Below are 11,942 nucleotides of genomic sequence, written 5' to 3' on the forward strand. Positions count from 1 at the left end.
TGAGTTTGTTAAGTTTCCAAACTCAGCAAAAAATTTCGGTTCAAAAACTTCCGCCAGTATGCATACGGGTACGCATACTTAAGGTGACTAGTTTAGGAGTTTGTAATTCCCAAACTCAGCAGATATTTTTGGTTCGAAAACTTCCGCCAGTATGCGTATGGGTATGCATACTTACCTTGTCTCCTTCACCAATTTCGTATACACACATATGCATACTCTTGGTTCTCGGTTTATGGATTTATACGCTAATGTGCGAACACACTATATATGCTTATATCCAAAGATGGTTACATTCTTAACTCTTTATTTCAATCATTGAAACATTCTTTTATAATGACAATCGCCGTTTTCACTCATTATTAGCATCAAAGCAATTTTCAAGATATTGAAATAATCATTATCGAAACATTCCAAGCCTACACCAAATGATTGTATCACACAAACCATGTAAGATGTTACTCGGAAATTTTCTCATGATATAAGATGAACTTGGTCAAAGCAAAAGCTTACCAACACATATTTCGAAAAATATGTAAGCGAGATATACTCAGCTCGAAATCTCAAATGTGTATAGAGAAAACTATATTGTAACACGACTTATGTCTCAATATAGGAGACAGCATGTTAGAGCATTGCTCGGTTGAACCCACCAAGCGTTGGTATGTCAAGTTTGGTTTTCATATTTTAGTTAAGAGTCGCTTGATTATGTACTAGAGTCAACTTCGTATAGGTTAGCTTGAAAGTATTAGGATACGAGACATTACAAGTATTGCGAAGTCTTGAAGATGTTAAGAAGCAAGGAGATACAACGACAACAATCATCCTCCCACTTGTGGTTAGTGATATTTGAATTGAACTGTTTCATTCTCTAGCGTATCTTTCAAGTCGTGCATATTGAAAGCATAACTGCGAAGCATAGGTGAACTCTAGATAGACATAGTATTAAGGAATACAATATGAGGTTTATTGCTTAACCATTAAACTTTGTAGATAAGACATCGCCATAATCATTTGAATGCTATTGTGATTATGTACGGGTATGAGGTGAGGATTTCATCTTAGGGAACAATGTTTACATGTGTTCTAAGGAAGTAAGTTCATAAACTTGTTTATGAACCGAAAAATAAATTGCCAGGTGTTATTGGTTTTGTTATTCATTGCATATCTTATGAACAACCAATATGTGTGATAGAGTATAACCGCTCACAACTTGTTGTGTTCTTGGTAGAACTATTCACAAAGGCCTGACTTATGTATTGGTATAAATTTTATTAGTAAAACCAATATTAAGTAATCACCTGTGGTATGATCGTATTTTTTATGTCTGACCAATTCAAAGGAAAAGGGGTGCAGTACGTCAAAGGGAACCGATCCTTGTATGGAGTGCAGCAAGGTTTATAGCATAAAGGGGAACCGATCCTATGGACATGTGCAACACATATAAGTTATATACCATATATATGTGGGGAACCGATCCTAGTACCTAGTCAACCGAATTTTTGTAAAGCTAGTGTGACTATGCACAATACTCACATGGAGGTAGAACCGAAACTTGTTTTGGTAGAACCGTAGACCCATGATTGTGATTGAATGTTGGTTTGATCAATCACATAGTTCTTGAAAGTAAGATGAACCAATTCTAAACTTGTTTGGAAGTGTCGCAAATCAGTTTCAAGGTTGTAAGTGTGAAAGAGAACTTACAAATTTAAGATGTGGACAAGCTTTGAACACGTGTTGTAAATGTTTATTTCTTTAATTGTTCAAAGATATTCCTTAACGGCTAAGGGAAGAGAATCCCAGGATCGAAACATAAGTAAGTTAAGAATATTTTAATTAAGGTTATTAATTTTATTTTGTAGGAAAATTACAGAATTAGTAATGTGCATTTACTAATTAGATTTTCCGAGAGACTTCGATTGTTATTTTTGGACAGAACATTTCCAGGAATTATGGAAACCGAATTTGTGCTTTAATGAATATCTTGAGAATATTTTCGGTTTTGGAAATTCCTTGGTGTCCAAACTTCCTTGTCTATAAATACTTGAAGTTTTCCTTTCTAGCAAACTAATCCTTCGTAACAACAGATTTACTCTTTTGTTGTTGTTACTGGTGTAGCCGCCTATTTGGAGAGGAGGGTAACCTAATTAGACGAAATCTCTTACGTCCGCTCAGTTTAAAGTCTTCTTTGGGATTGAGAAGCTCTAGCGCGACGCGTCGGTGGGAAACTAGATAATCGCGGTTTATCTTTTGTTTTCGATTGATTTGATTGACTAACGGTGGTTGAAATCTGATTGAACCTAGTTTGTTTATTCTTGAGAATCTTCTCTTCTGATATAAGATTCACTCAAACTAGTTCAGAGTTTCGACAGGGATCTTTAGACCGTTGTTAGTTCTAAAGACTATCTTGTGATAATCCATTGTTAACAGACTCCGTTCTGTGCGTGATTGATCACAAGAGATTCAAGTGATTGTGTGCAGGTTTTTATTAAAGATTTAAGAAGATTTGAAGACAAAGAAGATATTGAAGATCTGACTTGGGTTTTATAATCTTTGGTGTGCACAATACTTGTTTCGGTAAAAGAGGATCCAATTAATAATCGGTTTATGCTTGTGGTAGATTGGATTTGATTAATTGAGTATATCGGCATCAACACGATTCTTCGAATTAAAGGTGTTGTTGGCTTAATCTTAATCGATTACCTTTGGGTGATTGGATATAAGATAGATCTAAGGACCTGATGAAGGAGTTTATGTTGAGATAAACGGAAGAGCCTTTGTCTGACTCATATCACTTGGTTAAATAGAGTTGATACCAAGCAGATTTGTTGTTCCTTAATACGAACCAAAGGAATTGTTCCAAGTACGTGACTTATTTATAAGTTGGAGGCGTGGGAATACAGAAGGAACTAGGTGAACTATAGGGTTAGTTACTTGATCTCAACTATATGAAGTTAGTGTAATTCTGTGTAGCGGCTTAATCCTGAGAGTATTCAATTATGGACTAGGTCCCGGGGTTTTTCTGCATTTGCGGTTTCCTCGTTAACAAAATCTTGTTGTGTCATTTACTTTTATATTCCGCATTATAATTTTTTTATTATAATTAAAGTAAATTACAGAAACGTTAATTCCTATTTACTTGATAAACAATCCTATTGTGTTTGGTTAAATCCGAACCTTTGTATCAAGTAAACATACTTTGTTGTTGTATTGTCTCGATCTCGTATCCATATACGATCACACGAAGTGTGAACCGATTATTTTTATTGTCTCGACTTAGTCCGTATACAATCACTTTCGGAGAAAGGACTTATAGGTAGGAAATTTTTTAGCTTGAGGTATATTTGGGTACCCTCGCCTTTTCAATTGGTATCAGAGAAGGCAAACACGAAAAGATCTAACAATCTGTGTTTGGTGCGATCCAACCTATAAGAATGAATCCAAAGGATGATTCAGTTAACGTAAGACAAGATAATGAGAGTAAGATCTCAAGGAAAACCAATGGAAATTGGTCTCGAAAGTATTTTCGAAAATCAAAGAAAAAGACTATCACTAATAATTTGATTACGAATCAGGTTCCTGATCAAAAAGGGGTGAGTTCGAAACTCAAGAAACATGGTTTGGACTCATCTCCAATTCATTGTGATAAATCTTCTGAAAAGAGATTCAATTCAATTGTTAGCACGAGTTCTGAATTTGCTAAAATGATGAAAAGCTTTTTTAAGCATATTGAAAAAAATTCAGAAAAAGGTAAATCCATTGACAATCTAGATGATGTTCTAGAACTTATTGTTCAAATGAATGTAAGAATATGTGAAGGAAAGCGAGAAACACTTGGTATTCAAAATAATCTGATATATTATGAGGAACAAAAAATGGCTTTATGCAATGAAGTTCATCAACAGACTATAGAGTGTGAAAATCTTACTCATTCGCTGGAACACTCACAAATAAGGAATAAGGTCCTTATTGAGAAACTTCTTACTGAAACATGTCAAGAGGTATATCTGAACAAGCGTTTAGAAAAACATTTCCAACAAGGGATGAAAACCTTAAGAGGACATATAGAACGTCTTGAACAAGAGACGTTAGCAAATTGTCGATTGGCAGATCAAGACAAAACGGGTTCAAGTTCAAGGAATATACCATCCTGGGCACAAGATGTGATTAAGGATATTGTATCTCGCAATTCCCTTAACAAAAAGGATGGGTTCAGAACCCACGAAGAAGAGCATGATTGTGTTCAAAAGGGAGAAAGATCTCCTCCTGAAGTGTATGATGAGGATTATCCTCCAGTGCATAACCGCATTGGAGTGTGCATCCTTACCTTGCCCAATCCTCGGATGTAAGGAAGCACACATACCCGGGAAACTGGTATCCAACTAATATCTCTTATTCAACATAGAGAGATTACACAATCTACCTTAAGGATTTGTTATTCATCTTTATGTGTAGAAAGGTTGTCTTACAACAACTTGTGTAAAAAGGATAAGCTAGTATCTATTGATACCGATTTTGGAGATAATCTCTTTAAAAAATATTGTGTTGCTGTAACACATTAGATGCGAAAATCTTTTTTCAAATATTGTCAGAACTATTTATTTAAGGCTGACATTTATGTTTGGAATGTGTTAAAGGTATTCCTTGTATGAGTACTCAAAGTGTCAGAGAACTTATACAAAAGGATGTACTCTCAAACCAGATCTCAAGCACATCTTCTGAAAGCCTTGAGTGGAATAACTTCTAAGGAAAATTTACATCTTGATAATGCCTTCAAGAAATCTGGTTGTGAAAACATCGATAATGAAAAAGATGATATGACTCATCTTCTTGTCCAAAACAGTTTGGATGCTAAGGTTGATATTATCAATCTTCGACAAGTCCTCCTCAGTACCATCGAAACTCATCATAGACAAGCAGCATTACTAAGAACTGTTATCCGTAACCAAAGGAAGCTGATTAAATTTGGAATCGGTAATAGGGAATATGCTAGGAATATTAATCCAAAGGTTAATGCTTTAACATGTTAACATAACCAATGTACTGTGTGCAGAATCCGAGATATCAGTCGAGATGTTGTTGATGAAGATCCTGAAAATATTGAGGAAATTGAGGATGACCTTTGAAAAACTCTTGTCAGAAGGTCATTAGAGATTAAGTGATTTGCTGTAATACTTAATCTAGAATAATAGACATAAATTTTTGATTTCTTTCATTGATTGTATTGATTTATTATGAATAAAACTATTATGAATAAAATTATTTGATTAGTAATTTTTCTTGTGATAGTTTTCGATTTACATAGTTTGTGCTTAATTGCTTTTATCTTATTGCTATGTATGTTTATGGGATGTTTGATTTCGGATTTACTACCTTAATATTCGATCTCATATTTTGTGAACCCTTATGGTTTGGGTGACTTTTTGATTTAGCGGGATTAAGTTCTAGCCCTAGTAGGTAGGCTTTATCAAAGGATCATGAGGGGTTCTGATAGAAACAATATGTGAAAAAGTCACAATATGTTGAATCAGTGTTGGTTTAGCATAAAAGCATATGTGTTTCGACGGTTTTCAACTTTTGCTTGCAATTGTTAAAACCGGTTTTCAACCTTTCTCTGGTAAAGGTTGAGGTGTGTTGTTATTCTTTTGTTTTTGCATACGGATGACAACGTGGTGATATTTCGATATCAATAACTACACCAAAACAGCCGATTTGCGACAGATATACGCGTTGCAATGAATTTAACAAACGCTTATATCGGTTGGTAATATGGCGTAGCAAATTTGTGTGCAACGCCAAAATCCGTTGCACAAATTAATTTGTGAAACGTATAAACGTTGGTCAACCTGTTTACCAACGTTTTATTTTGCAATTTGAGCAACGGATTCCTAAATTCGTGCAACGGTTACATTAATTTAGGCAACGTATTATACTAATTTTAGCAACATGTATATACGTTACAAACTATTTACAGGTACCAAAAAAAAATTCCGACAATAATTCCGGCAGATTTCTGCACCTGAATATTCACCATCAAGAACATTTGATTTATCATTTTTACATCACCATCAAGAACATAAATTTCTCATCAATTAATTTTTCAAACTCTAGAAGTGTAAACACAAACCCATAGAATAAATGGGGGTGATTTGAAAAAGAAACAACAATCTACAGAATACCACTAAATTTCAGATTACCTAACTTAGCTCAAGAACCCAAGTTTCTGAATTTGAAAGATCAAACATCAGTTAATATAAATCAGTCAGCTTCAGTTTTTAATAAGCTTTATACTTAACAATCTTTTTCACACCAGCACTACCAATGCCCTCATAATTTAACCCCTGGCAATTCAGAGTTTTTGATTGGTCGGTGCATACAATTGGTTGTGAAATTGCATTTTACAAAACTTAAAATAGACAACTCTTTCCAATAAGCAACAGAACTTACAGAATTTATAGCACCTAGGTTTGGGTTTCGAAACTCGTTAAGGATATATTCAAGTTAACTTAAAAAGGTTAACTACCATCCATCAGCTGCACCTCCACCAGAAGCAAGCAAGTAAGCCTGGAATGGGCACTAAGCTAAGGCTCTAACCGTAGAAGTGTGATCTTCCAGCCTGCGAAACCATTGAGTAGGATAATTCAATTTCACACCTGGTAAAAAAAATTATTATTAATTTACTTGTGCTATATATCACATCAGGTCAAAAAATTCAGCAGAAATATTAGGATATTCAGGAAGCACATAGGGGTATGTAACAAGAGCTGAACAAAAGATACCTTGGTCAGACAGTTAATGCAAGTAATGAGAGTCTTCTCATCTTCACTGACTAATAATGGCATAGTAACCTGCAAAACCTCAATTAAATGAGAAGTGTTTAGGCACAGCTAAAGTAGGTTTTACTAGGAAATACTGGAAAGTTTATACACATGAAACATATTAACTTACAGTTAGGCATATGAATGGATCATACTGAGACAAAACTAATGTTAAACACTTCTTTGCTTCACTTGAAACCTAATGACAAATGAAATGAGAATTATTACTCATACAGTAAGAAGCATGACGCTAAAAATTCCAACCTCAATCTTCCATATAATGGATGAGCTTCATTATAAACTAACCAAGCCAACTAACAAAGTAGCAGAACAAGATGTCACTAACCTGATAATTAAGCATTTGAAGTTTGAACCATCACAGAAAGAGCAAATTCCCTAATTGAGGTAACAGAATCGCCAAGCACCTCAAGTACAACAGCTAAGATCTGATTGAAGTACTGCAGAGAAAAAAACTTAGTTTTATTTCAAGTACTCTAAGAAATCCTAAACAGACTGGTGGACAAAAAAAAATCATGTCGCTTACGTTGATTATTCCCAAAACATAAACTTCTATATAAACTCAGATGGACAGAGAGACTACAGTCCCGGCTTTGTGATTGAGTGATAAAAGTCACACTTCCAGCAGTACTGAAGTATGAACGCGTACGTGGATCTTTGGAAGCTTGACTCTGATGTGTGATGAAATATGAGATTCTGACACCGTCACACTGAATATGGTCCTTTCAATTGCATGGTTAAGGTGTTTTTTCACAAACTTAGAGTCTTCCAGTAAATTGCACCAGGCTTTCGATACATATCTGAACCATAATATTGACTTCACTGGCAACACAACAAGGAAGTTGATAAATTCTACATCTGCTTACCAACCAACTTGCACAAGTTCAAAGATTTTTCAGCTACTTGCGCCCATCCTCTTTACAATGCAATCTCGAAAACTGCTAGAATAATACATCCAGCGCTCTACAAAGAGAAAATGATGCACAAGTAAACCATCAAAGCAAGATTTAAGATTAGATACTGGAAGCCAGTGCGAGCCTTCAAGCTTCAGTTGTGAAATGTAGCCTTCGAGCAAAACATTTATTTGGCACTGGGTTTCTCCAAGCTTTCTTTTGCAGAAATAGGTACAAGGTTTAAATGCTCCGCAAGTCTCATCTTGTTTCACTGTCACATATTTACATTTTTTGCTGGGTAAGAACACCCAACAAGGCTCGATATCATCCATTGATGGTATTGGCATAGTAAATAAATATGGTTCCGTGGCTTATATAGTACTGTCTAGTAAAAAGATCAAGGTCAGTTACCTAGAAAGACCCACTTTTCTGATCATATTTCACTAAATTATTGTTCTTCTAAGACGGTTGCAGCAGAGTGGATCTGAAAAATATTACAACACCATCAGTACCTTGATTCTCAGAAAGTAAATGTATAAGTAACTAAACACCAAAGAGTCACAAAACTACCAGGAGACGAACAGTAGGAGTTGATCTAAGTCAACTTCTCGCTCTTCAAGCCTTCTCAATACATGGAACAAACAAATGTCATAATATTTAAATGAAGAACATAAGAAAGCATTCATATTGAGCACACATATCAACTCTAAATCATAATATTATATAGATTACAATTGTCATTTTGGCACTATCAAGTAAACACAAGTCTAATAAGGATCTATAAAACGAGTGGGAGAAAATTTCTAATTTGCAGTTAACAGTGGTCCCTTACTATTTATTCAATGCAAGTCGGTAAGTTCTCGAGTTTGCTGAGACAGGTCATTACAGAATTGCATCAGTATAGTCAAACTTAAGTGTGGATCATAAAACAGAACAACAGTAGAATTTATGACAAGCCACATCAGTTTAGTTAAAATCCAAACAACAAAAGCAATCTGGTCTTGTCCAGCATGCTACAGGCGTACAACATTGTTCGAACAAGGTGTACCAACCACCTAAAAAATTACAACTGTTGGATCAAAATTGACAAACGATTTCCATATGTTTAATGCCCTTGTATGACGAACCAAGCAATCCACAAACAATTTTTTACCTACTACCTAGCTATACAAAGAATTCACACCAACTATAACCCAAAAATCACATTTACACATTGCAAACAAAAACAAACCTTAACAATTAGATAAAGTAATAAATACCTGTCATTCCAACCACACTGATGATAATAACATTATCCTTCAAAGTAGAAGTATCATCAATTGCAAGTTCCCGCATTGTATTAAAAAACAGATCCCCAATCTATTTTTTCCTCCTTATTAGACTATGTAAACAAAGGTTGTCTAGAAAGGAAAAAAAATGGAAAAGAAAAGAAAAGAAAAGGGGTATTACCTAAGTGTTGTTGGAAGATTCAGCAGAATCAGTCTATCATTACAGGTACTTCCACTGGCTTTGAGACAGAATGTATCTCTATTTTTCTCAATGTGAGAATCTTCCCATCAAAACTTTCTAAGCAACAACAACAAAACTTTAGAATTCAGAAAATTTCAATGCAGTTCTCTTCTTAACATGAGTAAAATCACGAAACTTAGAAATTTCTTGTTAGGATTCGAGACCAAAACGATAGAAAAAAGATAGAAATCCTTTGAATTGGGGATTAGCCAAAAGTTTAAGCAAAGCTCATTAATTATATTGATTTGATTGATACCATAAACCCTAGAACAAACTATGAATTTATATAGAAAATCTAGCTTGAATCCTAAGCAAATAACAAATAAGGAAACACATACTCATTCCTAAAATAACTAATATTCCTAATCGGTGTTGATATCCCAACATCCCCAACCTCTTGAGACACAACTTGTCCTCAAGTTGGATGAAAACTAAAATAAAACATAGATAAATAATTTGCTAAAATATATCTAGCCTAAAAATATAGTTGGTTTCCCAACATCCCCAACCCCTCGAAACGAAACTTGTCCTCAAGTTGGATCGTTAGAATAGTTTACTATGAAAACATCATCATCAGCTTCCAACAGTAACACTTGGGCTGCCCGTTTGCATAAATGACCAGGTGTATAAGCTTCATCACAATGAAAGCTAACCCTGCTTTCTCCTTTCTTCCTGCTCGAACTTAGAAATTCGACGTACTGGAACTGTAGTAGATGTAGTTGTCGTAACAGGTTTTGATGCAGCTTGTATAGATTTTGTAGCTTTGAACCTTGATGTTGCATCGATAGCTTCCTCTTGACGAATTGCCAAATCAAAAGCTTCAGATAAGCTCGAAGGACGAAGCATACGAACACCTGCACTTATATCTTCACGAAGTCCCGAAAGAAAAATGCTAATTTGATGTGACTCTGGCATATCGGGAACAAAGTTAAGCAATTTTTCCAATTCAGTAATGAACTCACGAGCTGAACCTGTTTGCCCTAACTTAGAGAGGCTGGCACATGGATCAGTATATTTCCGTGAACTAAAACGTGCTCGAATTGTATGATAAAACTGTTCCCATGTTAATTGTCCTAAGGAGCTAGATATCCAACGATACCAAGATATAGAATCCCCCTCGAGATGGACATCAGCCATACTTACCTTTTTAGCCTCTTGTACACCAACCAAGGAAAAATATTGTTCGGCCTTGAAAATCCATCCTTCCGGATCAGTTCCATTTAATACAGGAAATTTCAAATTAATCTGGCTTGCACGAATGATAGGAGCAGTACCAACTCGACCATTATTACCATTTGAATTTTGTGTGTCATCCTTCTCACCATTCTTATTTTGTGTGTCAACCTTCTCGTCATTCTTCTCCGCGATGTTCTCAGCAATATTATGTTGTTGAGTTTGGAAAAAGGTTGCACTAGATTCCAAAGCTACAGTGGCCCTTTGCCGATCTTCAATAGCTTTTTGACGATCTTCTTTCATCTCGGCAAGCACTGATTCCAAATTCTTATTTAATACAACGATTTGTTCTTCTAAGTTTTTCACCGTCATTGTCGGAGTCCAAGAGAAAAACTTGCTTGACAGAAGGAACAAGGACCCAAACTCACCCGGTATTAGTGGGTAACGAGCAGCTAATTAACAGGAGGCAAAAACTTGAATAACCACTATCGCGGAAACTGAGGTACTGTATTGTTTGTGCTTGATAATTAATGAAAGGAACAGCAGCAAATCTTAGATAGTCCAACAATCAAAACTTACCCGACTAGTAATTGGTGAAGCCCTCTTGGTGGTACCGTACTTTGTTCACAATTTCACGGTAATTTTTTTTTTTTTTTTTTGAACGGAGTAGCGGAAGATGGTTTAGGGGAAAAAAAATTGGGGTGGAAGAGTGGTTTTAGATCGCTGGCTCTGTACCAGATGTTAGGATTCGAGACCAAAACGATAGAAAAAAGATAGAAATCCTTTGAATTGGGGATTAGCCAAGGGTTTAAGAAAATCTCATTAATTATATTGATTTGATTGATACCATAAACGCTAGAAAAAACTATGAATTTATATAGAAAACCTAGCTTGAATACTAAGCAAATAACAAATAAGGAAACACATACTCATTCCTAAAATAACTAATATTCCTAATCGGTGTTGGTATCCCAACATTTCTCTAAGACAATTTATCAAATACTATGTCTACTTATTACCCACACTTACCAGCACCACCAAATATGCTCATCGTCACCACCAAATCAACGGATTTGACCTCTATCACTAACACCGAAGTTCACCTCCATCATTAACACATCCTCCATCAACTCCAACAAAAAAAGAGCACCACCACCAGTAACATCGACGACTTCTACACTGACTTTATCGACATCTCCACCAATCATCCTCAGCAACTCCACAAACAGATTGAGTAGGGAAAAAAATACATGGGGGTTTTGTTGAGATAAAACCCTTGATTTCTGATATGTAGGGTTTTAAAAAAATTGGATTATTGGAAGATTATGTTTGATTTATAAACATAGGGTTACAAAATTAGGCGATATAAAATTTTGATTCTGAGATGGGTTTTGAATCAAAGATGCGGTTGGGATTAGGTTATGAAATCAGGCAGGCTTGACTCGGTGATGAGAGTTGTATGGATATGAAGGCTATAAATCTCCTTCTCATACAGAAAATAAGTGAGCTGAAATGAGATGAGGGTTTGTTTTTG

The 11,942-nt window shown here is 35.3% G+C and overlaps 1 long non-coding RNA gene across 12 annotated transcripts; it reads right to left on the reverse strand.

Annotated features, from left to right (window-relative positions):
- Positions 1-6,166: 6,166 nt before the first annotated feature.
- Positions 6,167-9,466, reverse strand: LOC113287248. 12 transcript variants are annotated; one of them, XR_003329897.1, is made up of 9 exons: positions 9,176-9,466; positions 8,986-9,085; positions 8,297-8,347; positions 8,138-8,210; positions 7,360-7,796; positions 7,162-7,273; positions 6,946-7,014; positions 6,777-6,845; positions 6,167-6,650 (listed from the first exon to the last, which is right to left on the reverse strand). It is a non-coding gene; the product is annotated as an uncharacterized LOC113287248 (long non-coding RNA). The 12 variants fall into 12 exon arrangements; XR_003329896.1 differs by having other exon boundaries at positions 7,360-8,347; XR_003329892.1 differs by having other exon boundaries at positions 7,360-8,210; positions 8,986-9,466.
- Between the last annotated feature and the right edge of the window lie 2,476 nt (positions 9,467-11,942).

This window comes from Papaver somniferum, chromosome 6 (genome assembly GCF_003573695.1).
Source record: "Papaver somniferum cultivar HN1 chromosome 6, ASM357369v1, whole genome shotgun sequence".
In the NCBI taxonomy this organism is placed as follows: domain Eukaryota; kingdom Viridiplantae; phylum Streptophyta; class Magnoliopsida; order Ranunculales; family Papaveraceae; genus Papaver; species Papaver somniferum.